This window comes from Petaurus breviceps, unplaced genomic scaffold, assembly GCF_028583685.1.
Source record: "Petaurus breviceps papuanus isolate PSGF00001 unplaced genomic scaffold, PetGlider_PUasm1.0 140, whole genome shotgun sequence".
Lineage (NCBI taxonomy): Eukaryota > Metazoa > Chordata > Mammalia > Diprotodontia > Petauridae > Petaurus > Petaurus breviceps.
In genome coordinates, this window is record NW_027185698.1 from 43099128 (window position 1) to 43115129 (window position 16002).

Consider the following 16002-nt stretch of genomic DNA (forward strand, 5'->3'; position numbering starts at 1 on the left):
CCTTCCTTCCTTCCTTCCTTCCTTCCTTCCTTCCTTCCTTCCTTCCTCTCTTCTTTCTTTCCTTCCTTCCTCCCTTCCTTCCTTCTTTCCTTCCTTCCTTCCTTTTCCCCCCCAATGAAATTGCTATGAAAATGAATGTTTATGAAGATTTACATATAACAAAGAGATTCTCCAGCCCCTCCCAATAACCTGCTGATCCCCTGCACTGTAACTGTACCAGTTACCACATAAGTCACCTTTGAGGAGATAGTGTAACACAATGGAAGGGGCCCGACCCTGGAGGCAGTGGATAGGACCTCACATCCCACCCCTGATGATGACCACCTATGTCACCTTGGACAAGTCACTTCACTTTCTTTGGTTTCTTCATCTATAAAATAAGGGGGTGGGAGTAGACGGCCTCTGAGGTCCTTTCCAGCTCTCAGAGATCTATGAAACTCTGTAGAGCTTTCAGTTACAAAACACTTTGCATACATTATCTCATTTTATCATAATAATGAGAGCTCACATTTATACCACCCTTGACAGCTTAAAAGTACATCCATTATCCCTTTTCATGCTCATCACAACCCTGGGTGATAGGCAGAGAAATAGGGTGATCTCTATTCTACAGAGGAAGAAGCTCTTGGTCAGGAACTTGAGGTGACTAGCCCAAGGTTATGCACCAAGAAGGTGGCAGAACTAGAGCTCAAATCTCATCTCCTGACTGCAGGGCTAGGGGTCATTAACACACTCCCTTATTCTTTCCCCCAACCCCCACGCAGACTCTTTTGGGATTTATTTTAATGGGATTTGAGCTCTAACGTTTAGACCCTGTCCTTGGAAGCCAAAGTACATTTTCCATTATGCTGGGAATTTTTAGCTCTAACTGCTTTGTTAGAAAAGTTCCAACCACACTGGTCAAGGAGGAAGGCTCTGTCCAGGGCAGCAGAGATCACAAGGATAGGCTAGAGTTGCCAATATTTCAAGGGGACTCTTGTACTCTCTTCTTGCTGTTTTCTGGATATAGCAGCTCTGATGTCATAGTGCAAAGAGGGGGTATAGGGAATGAGGTACCAATAAAAAAGCACGAAGTGTCCATTCTGAACAAGACACAGGGCATGGCGTTGGGCTTAGAGTCAGGATTAGAGTTTAGATCCCACCTCTGATGCTTAATAGTTGTATGACCCTGGGGAAATCACATAACATTTATGTGCCTCAAACACAATTCCCCAGGCACAATTTTATTTACTAAATTACCTAGGGGCTTCACAGAAGGAATAGGATCTCTGCTGATGGAGGAAACTCCCCCATTGGGAATTCCTTACCCTAATGAGGTCAAGATGCTTCATGTATGTAAAAGATGCTATATCAGGAATATAAAGACAAGAATGAAACAGTCCCTGTTCTCAAAGTGTCTACATTCTACTGGAAAGTCATAGGAAGAGAGCTGGATCTGGAGTCACATGACTTGAGTTAAAATCCTGGCTCTGCACCTTGCTGTGTGACTTAAGACATGTGACATAACCTATCTGAGCCTCAGTTTCCTCAGATGTAAAATGAGGGGATTGAACTGGATGACCTCTCTGGTGTATTCCAGATCTATGAAAAGTAACCTGGGCAAGGAAGTTGTGTCAAATAAACATTCATTTTACCAACATCTCCAGCTCCCATCTGTAGTGTGTCTTCCCTTAACTCCATACTAACTTCTCCAGCTTGCTCCCCTGCATGGTCCCTCACTCTGGCATTGGCTCCTCTCTCTCCAGAGGTGATCCCTGCTTAATCACGTCCTCTACAATCTAAGACTTATGCACTGAACATAAATTTATTTGTACTACAGTTATCTGTGTGAATTATGTCTTCCCTACCATGTCTATATAAGTCTAGTAGAGCAGGGAACATAATACATATGTGCACCCACATACATATGCACACACATGCATACATATGCATAGGTATATATATATATGTGTGTGTGTGTGTATATATATATAATTTGTTGTTGTTGTTGTTGTTCCATGAATACCACCCCACCCCACCCCCAGCACCAGGGCAATGCACTGTCATAGTAGGATGCTAATTAACATTTGCTGAAAGGACAGCTCTGAGTGTGTGATGTCACTCTTACTGAAAATTTCCTTTTCAATCAAAACCTGTCTTCTGATTCTGGGAAGGTCTGTAGTTAATTCAGTAGCTTAATAAGATTCCTAGGGGGATCACAGACGTCAGGCTGCTTACTCATCTTGTACAAAACGCCTGGCACAATGGCCATGTCCTGAGCAGAAGCTGATACTGCAGAGAAGCTCCCTCTTCTCGAGGGGCGGAGCAGCCAGCAGGCAACCCCATGGGAACGATGTTCCAGGGGCAGCTGAAGGAATGACTGGCATGCCATAGTGGCCAGACTGGACTCCAGGAAAGGTCAGGCACTGCTCCCCCAGGGCTGTACAGCTAACTCTCTGTCACTGACTTAGCTAGCATGGTGGACACAGAAGAGCGAGCCCTGGTTCATGATCCCTGGCTCTGACAGTGACTGACTGTGTAACCACAGGCAAGTTAACGGATTTATCTCAAGTGAGTTAACATTTGTAAGAGTCCTTAGCATAGTGCAAGGTATTTAATAGATCCTTGTTCCCCTTTCTTGCTGAGACTCAGTTTCCTCATGTTTAAAAGTGGGGATGACAATATTTGTCCTACCTGAGGAAAGAGCTTTGTAAACTGTAAAGTGTAAGAGAAAGATGAGTAACATTGCTGTTTCCATCAATACTGTGAGAATCTCTGACTTCTTGGTGTGGCCAGACCTTTCACTGATGTAGATTAGAACCCCTCTATGACTTAGTAAGCAGTATTGATGAGTTTGCTGTGGCTGAAAACAAATGAGATGAGTGAGGTTGGCGCTTGGGTGAGGGATACACAGTCTGCTTTGGGGAATGAACTTGGTAGAATCTTGGGTTCTGCTCCTAAAACATAGGGTCCTCTGGCATGATGAACCACTGGGGTGACACTTTAGTATAGGATTATTATTATTAGCACTAATAGTATATATGTGTGTGTTTATATACATATATATACATACATAGATACAGATATACAGCTATAGATATATAAAATGATCCTTAAAGAGAACTCTAGTTTGGTCCAGAGAATTTTCTCCCAACAAAGAGACTAAAAGATGAACTGAAAACCTGCAATACAAGATCATAATCCAAGTGGCCAATGGACTTGCAGTCAGAGAGCCTGTGTTCAAATACTCGGAAGTTTGTCACTTGAGACAAGTGACTCCTCCCTGTAAGCCTTAATTTCCTCCTCTATAAAACGAAGGGGTTATATTTTAGATGACCTGTGAAGTCTCTTCCAGCCCTATTATCCTATGATCTAATAAGCAACTTCCTGAGTTCTGAAGACTTTTTTTTTTTCAACCTCTGGGTTTTCAGGTTAAATAAATTTCAGTTCAAGAAAAGAAGGTAGAATGAAAAATGAGTCTCTAATGGAGTCAAATCACTTCAGACACCCTAAAAATAAATTTCTCACTTTAGTATGAGACATTTAGAAAAGTACTGGTTGTCGGCCCATCTGCTAGGCAACAATCCTGAGCACCTACTTTGTGCACAGAGCTGTCTGAAACTCTGCAGGGAATCGCAAAAGAAATAGATAACAATGGGCCACAATTTATCACCTAAACGAGATAAATACTGATATATCCTGAAATATATAAATGTATAACAGATAGTGTTGAGAGTCCTGGTTCCACCCCTTAATAACTCACATTTAAAAAGCTTTCTTCATAACAACCCTAGTAGGTACCCGAGTAACATAAGTGGTATGATCTCCACTTTACAGATAAGGAAACTGAGGTTCAGAGGAAGAAATGTCTCCATCCTGTTTACACCATGTCAGAAGTGGTATTTGGGAACCCTACCTCCCACCTCTGAATCCCAGAACACTGAAGATGCCAACCAAGGAAGGGCAACTGTGAGCCTGAGGCTATCTACAGGGGCATCATGGAGCAACTTCAGAGCTAATGTTATGTGCATTTTGAGAGGCTAGTCTCAGCATGGTATGGTAAAGGAAGGGAAGCTGCCAGAGAGCTGGCATTGTGCTAAAATAAGCTTGAAGAGTCAGAGGGATGCAGAGCTTGGAAGAGGGTGAAGGTGATGGGATGGAGGAGATTCAGCTAGTGATGCAGGAGAGGCAGGGGTAACGAGGTTATCCTGCCTACCCTCAGCGCACCAGGCAGTGATGTGTAGCAGCCCACAGAGCAATGATGAGAAGCAACTCACGAGCTCTGGTCTCATCAGTCACTGGAATTGGGTTATTTTAAGATTTCTTATTCTGCTTTAGAAAGATGGTGTCTGGGACTAAGGGCTCTGGAAGGCTCAAGGGTACCCAGAGATCAGAATGTGCATGTCTGTGAGTGGCAGTATCATGACAAAGTTGGAAAGAGCCTTAGAGAGATGACAACCTAACGTCTTCATTTGGAAAGAGGAGGATTCTGAGGATCAGGGAGCTAAGTGACTTGCCTGAGGTCACACGGATGCTAAGTGGCAGAGATGGCACTTGGACCCAAGCCCTCTGAGTCTGCACTCTCAGACTCAGGGCTCTTTCCACTCTGCCAAACTGTCCCCCTCTCTAAGCTCTCTTTCCCTTCCATTATACTCTCTAGTTGCATGACCTTAAATTCAGTTCCTTTGTAAGTTAGTTAAAATTTATTAACCATCTATGTGCCGGGCACCGTGCTAAGCTCTAGGGACATAAAGAAAGGCAAAGGTAGCCCTTGCCCTCGACAAGTTCACAGTCTAATCTAAAATTTCAGTCTAAAGCTCACAAGAAGGCAACACATAAAGGAGAATCTGTTTCAGTATGTTTCTCAGTTTCCTCATCTGTAAAAAATTAATAATACACAGGATTGTCATGAGAATCCAATGAGGAAAAAATATATACATTTTTGTATATTGTACTTTGTAAATGATAAAGTTCCAAACAAATGATGATGATGATGGTTGCAGTTAATCAAAACATACAAAGAAATACACAAACACTGAGGGGACCATTCCGCAAATAGCATTAGGATCTTATTGGACCAGGCACCAGAAAAAAAAAAAAGTTAAAAGAACTATAAGCGGTATAGCAGGAAGAGCACTGGACTTGGAATTATGAGGCATGTTATCACACAAGTATTCAATAAATGCTCATTGAACTGAGAAAAAAGTCAGAAGGGGTTCTCATCTGCTCTCCTATAAAGTAGAGAATCACTTTGGTAAATATGGGGACAGCCATGTATTGGAAAACAGAGCCGGAGTTTGTTTCTGAATCTGTTTCAACACAGCTAAGTCATCACTAGGTTTTACTTTTCCCTGCTCATAAAGCTCCAATGGCTTCCAGTTACCTCTAGGAGAAAGTACAGATTCTCTGCTTGTCATTTAAAGCCCTTCCCATTTGGGTCCCAGTTGACCTTTCCAGCCTTGTTACACATTACTCCCTTTTCTGACCTCTCCAGTCCAGTTAGGCAGGTGCACTTGCTGTTTTTCAGTGGGATATGCCATTCTCCACCTGGGTGCCTTTACAGGCTGTCCCCCATGCCTGGAAAGCACTTCTTCACTCTGGTCTCTTAGTATCTCTAGCTTCCTTCAAGGCTCAGCTCAAATTCTTCACACATAAAGCCTTTTCTGATCCACCTTCACCCACCTCCCCTGCCTGATGATCCCAGATGCTTTTGCCCCCCTTCCACTATTACCTTGTATTTATTTATGTAAGGTGTGTGTGTGTGTGTGTGTGTGTGTGCATGTTGCCCAGGTTGTGTCAGTGCATGTCCACGTGAGTCTATAATAATGTGGCTTGTCAGAAGATGTGCATAGACCTCTCCAGAATCTCACCCACCTTTTTTGAGAGAGGCTTGGACTACTGCCCGGAGAGGAACAGGAGATCAGAGCCACTAGGCTGGCCTGCCCTCCTATCTTCAGAGAGGGGATACCGATGAGAATTATATCTGCTAACCTCCCTCAGTGGTGTTCATCTAGGGGAAATAGTTTGAGTTCAAATTGCTTTTTCTGGTCACAGCCCTTCATAGGGAAGGAGCATGACTGTGAAGGCTTGGCACCATTCTTGCCCAGTGCTGGTCATGCATGGACCACTGCAAAGACTGAAGAGCAAATAAACCCATTTATCCAAGTAAATGGCAGGCAGAAACAAGACAAGTTAAACAGATTACAATATACTAAACAATAGACAGGTAAACAAGCTCTCCTATTGGTAAGGAGAGAGACAGACAGAGAGAGAAATGGAGAGAGAGAGAGATCCCAAATGTCACCCAAGGAGAAATTCTCTAAAGCCTTTAGTGCAGCCAGCTGGAAAGAGGGACATGCTCAAGGCAGCAGGTCCTCTCCATGTCTGCTTCTTCCTAGTCCTTCTCTTCTTCCCAGAACCTTTCCCTGAAGACATCTTGGAATCACGTATGTTAGTCTCTCAAAGGCAGAAGTCAGAAGACAAAGAACTCTTCTCTCTCCAGGAGCTCACCAACTCTGCTCTTCACATAGGCATGGAGTATCAAATAATCATTCCTCTACCTCCTAAATATTGACTCTCCTCCAATGGCAATTCTTATGCAAGTGTCTGTGCTTGAGTCCTGGGTTATGTTTATCTTTTTATATACTGTTTTCCTTGATAGATCATAAGTTCCTTGAGGGTAGGATTTGTTTCATTTTTGTCTTTGGATCTCCATTGCCTAGCACAGTATTCTTTTAATCAGAACTGTGATTTCATTGCTGTAAAGGAGTTCTCCAAGAGGATTACCAATGCAGTGTGGCACCTGTTCTGAAATTGTCTTAGGGAGTTGCCTAGAGCACTTAGAAGTTAGTGACTTGTCCAAGGTCACAAACCAGTATGTGTCGGAGGTGGAACTTGAAAGCAGGTCTTCTTGATGCCAAAGCCAGCTTTTGATCCAGCTCAGCACATTATCCCTTGCTCAGGATGCAGTAAGTCTCTAGTAAATACTTGTTGATTGAAGGATGGGTTCCCTCTCACTGGAGTTTTCTAAATAGAGCCTTGGAGGACCACTGTCATGGTATGTTATATAGTAAGGATTCATTTCAGGTAAGAGGTGGGCTAAAAGTCCACTGAGGTCCCTTTTCAACTCTTAAATTCTGATTCTATGATGTTATCAAAACCAACAAGTATGAGGAATATAAAGACATACAGAAAGAGATTTGTGGAATAGTTAAAGCTTAGAAATCAAATCAGAAGAAAGAATTCACACTAATTATGATAATAGAAAAAGTGATCAGGTCTGAATGAATCCTGAAGGAGACCAAAAAAGAAGGGATTGAAAAGTTATGACATTTTATGTGTTTAAATTTATTTTAAATGTAAATAGATGGAAAGTAAGTCTAATTATTGTTCAGTGTTTGCTATTATTTATAATAAATCATTTATAAAAACAAGAATGAAATGATGCAATATACTGGCACTATATTGTAGAACAGGTTGGTAGCCTTAGAAATAGGCTGAAAGGTCAAAACAGCTAAGAGTACAATGGTCAATTGCCCATTTACAGAGAACACTCTGTCTTTGTGACGAACGGGAGGGAGGGATCCTAAGAGGATCAGACTGCTGGCTTCCTTTCCATTATATGGCTGATTTACCAACACCATTATGTGATAGTGAGCTGTGACCCTGGTATTATGAGCACATCAAAGAGCTTGGAAAGATTCATATGCTAACCGCAGTGCAATTATGCACAGGAAGATGACAGGAAGAGGGAGAATAACAAGCATTGGTTAATGTTGGGCTATTTCCCCACAGAAGCTTCCTTGATCTGGCCAAGATTTTGCCAGATACATGTGTGATGGAGTGAGAGGCTTCCAGAGAATGCTGGTTTCCTGATTAAACATTGCTTTTACAAGAAGTTCACCTGTAAAATGACCTCAGACACGGGCACAGTCAATAAAACTCGGAAGGGCTCGTCAGATAGCAATAATGCAGCTTTTACTGACCTGGTGAGTCACTGAAGAGGCACTGGGAGCAGTGGGAAGGGCTTAGGGCATCTAAGCGCACATCCTGGCTCAGACATGAGATTTGTGGCTATTGAGAGGTCACAGCCTCTTAAAGGCTTGATTTCCTCACTGTGAAACATCAATAACAATACTTGTACAAGCTACTTCATACGGTTGCTGTGAGGGAAATGTTTTGTCAACTGTAAAATAAAGTGGCATAGATGTAATTTATTGTTACATTTTGCCATTAGCATCACTGCCCAGCCCTTTGACACGATCCATGCTTAAGATCTCAGGCAACTTTATAGCCCAGCTCATTGTAGAAGACATCCTGAAGGAACATCACTGGGAGAACATTGCTGTTACAGAGGTGAACTTTAGTTCCAGGGAACTACTGAGATGACCGAAAGTGCTGCCTAGTCTCCCAAATCTAAGATACCCTGTTCATCTCCTATTTACCTCAGAGTCTCATTCATTGTTTAGCTGCAATGCCCACTACAAAAATTTGTGCCGGTGGACTGATTTTGTATGGATGTAACTGAAAAAGACCTATACTGTTCTAGGGATTGATGAAATTTTAACCAGAATCATCAAGTGGATTTCACTGTCAGTAGGGAAGCTGCCTTCCAACTGGACTCTGCACAGGATTATTCTATAGCAGCAGCAAACTGCTCTGTGAGTGTGCATTGCCTTGCTGTATGTGTACTTGACACCATGGTTACATTCATCAAGGAATCTTATGTGATCGAAGGCTTTTTGAAGAATAGTTTTTATGGCTGTGTTTTATCCCAGTGAGGCAATTAAAAATAATTAATAAGCAACAGATACAATGAGATCTCATAGTTTCTACACTTTTCAGTCAACTATAAGGCCATGAAGATTTATTCTATTGCAGAAAATCATTAGCAAAATCTCTTTTCATATTTTAATCAAGTATACCCTTGATATGTACCTGGGCCATTCTTAGAAACATCTCATAGAGATGAGAAATTAGATGTATTAGGGGTCTGTCTGGCCCATACACAGAGCACGTGGGACAGCATTTCTCCACATGGAAAGACTGGGGAACTTGCTTATGGGAGAATCATGATTACATGTAAGGAAAGTCCTTTGGAGAGACTGTAGAGCAAATATGGACATTCTTTAACTGCTAACATGATAAGCCATGTATGGAAGAGGAGGCTCTGACTGTGGAGGCATTCAGAAAGGTCCATTAGCACTGGCCACCTCCTCTTGCCTCATCCACTTTTGGCTTCCTTTTGTGGCTCCTTAGTTCATGGTGTCCAATGAAAGACCATGCTGTTAGGAGAGAAGGCCCTAAGGCCTACGAGGCTACCTGGCCCCAAGAAACACACCTTGGTACTTGGCATCTCTGTTGTTTTCCATTCTAGGTAAAAGGAATGGGGTCTGTGACCGTGGAAGTTTCAAAAGCTTGAGAGAGTGAGTTTCAGGAACCTAGGAGTCAGAGTCCAGGCCACGTTTTACATCCAGTGCAGCACCAGTGCCCCAGTGAACAAGGAGTGACCTTCAGGAACAACACTTGAGACCCAAGGCCAACAGCAGCTGAGATGTGGGCTCAGGTCAGGCCACATCTAGACATAAACTTGGTGGTACCTGTTCTGAAGAAACATCCAAGTTGAGCCTGCTTTCCCTAAAGGTCAAGTTAGTGTAAGGGAAAGTGTGTCTCCAAGGTATTGTGGGGAAATGTTTGCATATTGTTCTTGTTATCTTTTGGGGATCTTTTGCAAGAGGCAATCAGTGAATTCTTTCAATCTCTATTTTGCCCTCTGGATCTAGAATATCAGGGCAATTTTGCTTGATAATTTCTTGAAAGATGGTGTCTAGGCTCTTTTTTTTTTTATCATGGCTTTCAGGTAGTCCAATAATTTTTAAATGATCTCTCCTGGATCTATTTTCCAGGTCAGTGGTTTTTCCAATGAGATATTTCACATTGCCTTCTATTTTTTCATTTGTTTGGATCTGTTTTATAGTATCTTAGATTTCTCATTAAGTCATTAGCTTCCAATTGCTCCAATCTAATTTTGAAGGAATTATTCTCTTCAGTGAGTTTTTGAAATTCCTTTTCCATCTGGCAAATTTGGCTTTTTAAGGCATTCTTTTCCTCATTGGCTTTTTGGCCCTCTTTTGCCATTTGAGTTAGTCTATTTTCAAGGTGTTATTTTCTTCAGTATTTTTTGGGTCTCCTTTAGTAGGCTGTTGACTTGCTTTTTCATAATTTTCTTGTATCATTCTCATTTCTCTTCCCAATTTTTCCTCCACTTCTCTTACTTGATTTTCAAAATCCTTCTTGAGCTCCTCCATGGCCTGTAACCAATTCATATTTTTCTTAGATGCTTTTGAAGCAGGAGTTCTCATTTCACTGTCTTCTTCCTCCTGTTCCATGCTTTTTGACCCCAATAAAAGATTCTATGTGCTTCCTCTGCTTGCTCACCTTTGCCACGGTAGAACTCTATTTCCAGAATGAAGAGAGCTTTGTCCCAAATCACTAGGGTTTTTGCAGCTACCGGAGCTATCAGGAGGATGCCCTCTCTACAGCCCCCACAAGCTCTGGCACACTGGCCACACACCCCAGGACCACCATCCAAGACCGCAATCCAGATCCAAGCAGGTTAAAGCAAGAGTGATTACCCTCTGAATGGTTGCTTGGTCCCCCTATGATCTGCAGAAGCTCTGGAGGCAGCCACTGGGCAGCAGCTGCAGCTGCCACGCTTCTACCACTTTCCGCCCTGGGGGCAGGGGCCGGACTGTGCTCTTCTGTCTCCCGATTCTGACAGAGTTCCCCACTGACCTTTTACTTTGTCTTTGGCATCTATGGGTTGAGAATTCTGGAAACTGCTACAGCTACTGGTGATTCACTCTTCTGAAGTCTGCTCTGGCTGCCACTGGTTGGGACCACCCTGGGACTCCTACGGTGCTGAGCTGGGCTCCCAGCCTGGTGTAACAGACCCTTCCTATAGGCCTGCCAGGCTGTCTTCAGCAGGAGATTTGTTTCTCTTTGACACTTTGTGGGTTCTGTAGCTCTAAAATTTGTTTAGAGTCATTTTTTTTAATATGTATTAGAAGTGGTTGGAGCTGGAGCCACACAGAGGTCCTATTTTTACGTCACCATCTTGGCTCTGCCAGTTCTTTCTATCTTTGAAATAAATGTCTTTTTAATAGCTACTGTGATAGTAAGTGGCTAAATAGAACAGGGGTGCTAGTCCCTGGACCCTAACAATGAGGAAACACAGCTGGGGTGGTGGGGCTTGAGCCAATGGAAGCAATAGTGGAAGGAATTTCCAACCCCTCAGTGTACCTTAAAGGGAGATGAAGCAGACCTGGATCTGGGTGGGAGGGCCAGAGCAACATACTTTCAAGACATATGGGATGATATTTGCTGGTATCAGTCTTTCTGGTAATCCTTTATTTCTTCCCTCCCTCTCTTCCTTCCTTCCTCTATAGTAACACCCTTTTCTTGTTCTTTTGATATTTTCCCTTCTGGGAAAAAAATGGAACCCTTAGTATCTTCAAAGTAGTGTTGCCTCCAACATTTTTTCTTCATTTCTTTGGCCAGGTCCAACCATTCCCCACAATTCCATGTTCTTAAGTGCTATTTTCAATTCCTCATGTAGTACATATTGGACACTTTTGAACATTAATATTGTCATCAAGGATAGTAGCCTTGATATGTTCACAGATCATTCTCTTGAAGGTTGTTTTAGTGATAAGATAGTCGACATATGGATTAACAATGGCTGAGGTCACCTTAGGTCGTGTGTGTGTGTGTGTGTGTGTGTGTGTGTGTGTATGTGTATAATAGTACTTTAATTGTCTCCCCCCCTTCCTCTGTATCATCTCTTCTCTGAGATAGATTTTTTTAGGCCTTAGTTCTTCCATCTATAAAATGACAAACTGGACTATATTACTTATAAGATTCCTTCCAATTCTAAATTCTGTGCAGGCTAACCATGATTCCCTGCACTGCAGATAACTAATTGATAATTAGATAAACAAAGTTCTTGCCCAAGTTGATTGGCCATAATGCAGAGTTTTCACAAAGTGTAAAATTGTTTTAGTATATTTAATGTCACAGTTTTAACATATGGCAATATAATAAATTGCATTTTACAGATGAGGAAACTGAGCTTCAGAGTTGAGACTTATGAGTAGTAATATAGCTAAGTAAGTTCCAGAGCCAGGATTTGAACCCAAGATCAATGTGGCTAGTGTTTTCTCTTCTTAATTCTCTCTTCTACTGCTGCCATTGGCTTGAGTCCCCACCAGCTGCATTTTCTCTTTTCCTTCCTACCTAGCTCTTGCCAAAGCTAGATGCCAAAAGCATACTGGCATGGTTATACTAAGTAAGTCAAAATGGAAATTTTTAAAAAAATAAGCTCAAATGTTTTAGGACAATTAATCTCTTAGACTGTTTCTTGACGTTAGACCACTTTTCTTGCTTTGTCCTTCTAGATCTTAAATTTGTCTCCTGCTTCGAATTCCTGCCTTATTATAACTTTTTGGTACCTGACCCCTATATTGTGAACAAACCACTGATTGTTTCTGGTTCATCATTGACATAATTAACCAATCAATCTGTATTCAATTATTAAATACCTGCTATATGCCAGAACCGTGCTAGTCAGTGGGTACACAAAGACAAAAGCAAAGTAGTCCCCAAACTTAAGGAGCTTACATCGAAATAGGGGAGACAATATACAGTCATATAATGCAGCTTCCGAGGCTGAGCTGCAACAAAGTATGGATCAATTCTCTGCTGCTCGTGCTAATTTTGGCCTGACAAGTAACACCAAGAAAATACAGGTTCTCCATCAGCCAGCCCCACACCGTCCATATGTGGAAACATTGGTTGCAACAAATGGAGAAATTCTGAATGCTGTGGATAAATTCACTAGTCTTGGCAGTATACTTTCCAGGGATGATAAGGTGGACGTACACCTTACCAGAGTTACCTCAGTGTTTGGGAGGTTCCAAAAGAAATTGTGGGAGACAAGAGGTATTAGACTGCCTACCAAACTGAAGGTCTACAGAGCCGTTGTGTTGACCTCGTTGTATGTCTCTGAAACCTGGACAGTCAACCAGCGCCATGCCAGGAAACGGAATCTGTTCCATTTGAATTATCTTAGGAGGAAGATTCTGAAGATCACCTGGCAGGATAAGGTGCCAGACGTTGAGGTCCTTTCTTGAACTAAACTGACAAGTATTCAAACTCTGCATACAGAGGGTGCAAGTCTGATGAGCTGGCCATGTTGTTCAAATGTCAAACGTATGTTTGCCAAAAAGACTACCTTATGGAGAACACACACAAGGCAAGTGCTTGCATGGAGGTCAGAAGAAGCGATACAAGGACACTCTCAAGGTCTCTTTGAAGAACTCTGGAATCAATTGTGTGAGACACTGACAAAGAAGGCACTGTGATTTATGAGCAAAGCAGAACTGCAGTAGCTCAAAAGAAATGTGAGATGCACAAATTTAGAGACATCTCCACTCTAAATGTTCATGTGAACTATGTGTGCCTGACCTGTGGTAGAGCCTTCCGAGCTCATGTTGATCTGATCGGCCACAGTTGGATACACTGTACTTTGACACCGACATAGTGATGTCATTTTGGTCCTCTTCAAAAATGAAGGACAGCAACAAAGCCATATACAGAACACACAGAACAGATACAATGTAACCTTGGGGAACAAGGGTGGACAGGAAGGCACTAGCAGCCAGAGGAGGGACTAGGAAAGGCCTCACTCAAGTTGAGTCTAAAAGGAAACCAGAGACTCTAGGCTGAAGCAATGGTATGGGATACAGCCCGTGTAAATGCACAGAAGGAAGAGAAAGGGTGGCAGGTTGGCTAGATCACAGACGACATGAAGGGGGAGAGGGCAGGGGGAATGATTTGGTGCAAACCATCTAAGGAAGGAAGAGAAGGTTTAGAGCAGCTGCTGTGGCGAATGAGATAATGAATCAGGGAGAAATAAAAGGATTTCTTTGAAGTGGTGATGGCCAAGCTGCGATTAGATGATAAGTCCATATCAGTTTCACTCAGCATGATTGCGTGACATCCCAGATATGGCGTCACTCGGATCGAGCTATTGTAATATCGTGGAAAACCATGTTAGGAAGCACTTTGGCTGTAACCATCGTTTAGGGTCTTCTCTCTGTATCAGCCCTAGCTCAGCTCATTGTGGTGTGGCACAATGCCAAGAGCATTGGATTTTCAGTCACAGTACCTGGGTTCAGATCTAGGCTTTGCTTCTTATTACCTAGGTGACCTTAGGCAAGTCTTTAACCCTTCTGGGGCTCAGTTTTCTCATCTGTAAAACAAGGGGGAATCCATGCAGAATTCTGGTAAGAGTGTTTGATTTGGTGCTGGGGGATTTCTATTTGAATCCTGGGTTTGCCACTTACTACCTTGTGCCCTAAGTCACTTCCTCCCTTGGGGTCTCAGTTTCCTTATCTGCAAAATGAGGAGATTGGACTAGATGGAATAAAATGATATAATCCTATGCCTGAATTGCTATTTTTGTTTTTGACTGTTTTGGGGGGCATCACTTACTGTCTCTCTATGTGTCCAGCACCATGACCTGTCTTCTTAGTTAGTGACCTTACTTTTTGCATAACAATTATTCTTCCTCCCTTCAGAGAGACTTTCTGGATATGCCTCCCTACTTTTTCTGAAACTGAGGCAGCATCAATCAGCAGGATGAAATTTGTTTAGCCATAGCCTAAGATGAATCCTGGGCCTGGAATATTATGATCTAGATGATATGGGGATTCATTTCCCCCTTGATCCCATGTAAATAGTTCAGCCCATTTATTTTCAGCAAACACAGGTGTCACTGAGGAGGCCCTGTCATGTCTAGGGGCTTGAAGAGACTGGCACCATGTCATCTGAAGATAGGAGCATCTGGAGAACCATCACCATCAACAGGGAATGTCCTTGGGTAGGACATAATCTATGACACAGGGAAACACTGCATATCTATTGTCCTGATTCCAGTTTTACCTACAATTGCTCTTGGGATAATCTGTTTTAGTTGGGTTTCATGCCAATCACTCTCCAAACTCATTTTCCCTATCAATTGACTTTAATTGCTTTAGGATTCTATTCATAGTCTTCCATCATTCTCTTCCATAATGTTTTACAAATGAGTTTGTTCTATAATATCATGTAACCTATGGTTGCCATGTCTCTCTCTCCTCAGCCAGGAGATCAAGTGCTTGCTGACCAAGGCAGTTTCTGAGCTCCTTCTTAATAAGAAGGAGCCTTATTAATGCTGACTTAAATTTCTCTAAGAAATGGTGATAGTATTCAATGTCTTTATTTCTGTCCACTTCCCATGTTGGGTGTTGACAGCCTGTTTAAACAGCTTGGGTCGAAGTTGTTGTAATTGCACAGATTGTATTCCTCTCCCCTCTTCTAATTTGGTATTGATTTTTGCCTTTGCTCTAATTAGGCAATCTGAATGTACACAGACAGCAAATTCTGAAATGACTTCTACGTCAGTTATCACCTGTTCCTGTCTTTTAAGATACAGTTTTCATTTTTTTTCATGATGTTGTTTGGGGCTCACCATGTGCATCACCTTATAAACTTCTTGATCTAAGAATTCACACTGAATAGGGATGAGTTTTTGGAATAGTCTAACAAGTCTTTGGCCTCTTCCACTCCATACATGTAGTCAACAGAAAAGCCAGATTAAAGTTGAATTACTGCAAATGGAGAATGTGTAAAGTGTCTTGTAAATCTTATAGTGCTATATAAATTCTAACAATTATTATTACTATTGCCCTGCCATACTTGGAAGGCAGAGTCCTATGGTGGGGCCCTCTATGTGTACTCTCAAGATTCAGTGGTCTTTCCTGGCTAGACTTCTTGTCAGTGGTTTGTGATGATATCTAGTTTCCCTCATTCTGGCAAAGCACATGGTAATTTAAGACCCCTTCATTGTCTTCAGAAATAGGTGGGAGGTGAATGGCAACCAATCCTGTGTGACAAGCAGTAAAGTAAATTTAAAAAAATATG

General features: G+C 42.2%; 1 protein-coding gene across 1 annotated transcript in view; it reads right to left on the reverse strand.

Annotated features, from left to right (window-relative positions):
• Nucleotides 1-16002, reverse strand: part of CFAP99 (cilia and flagella associated protein 99) — a 172609-nt gene that overhangs the window by 87764 nt on the left and 68843 nt on the right. The window lies entirely within an intron of this gene.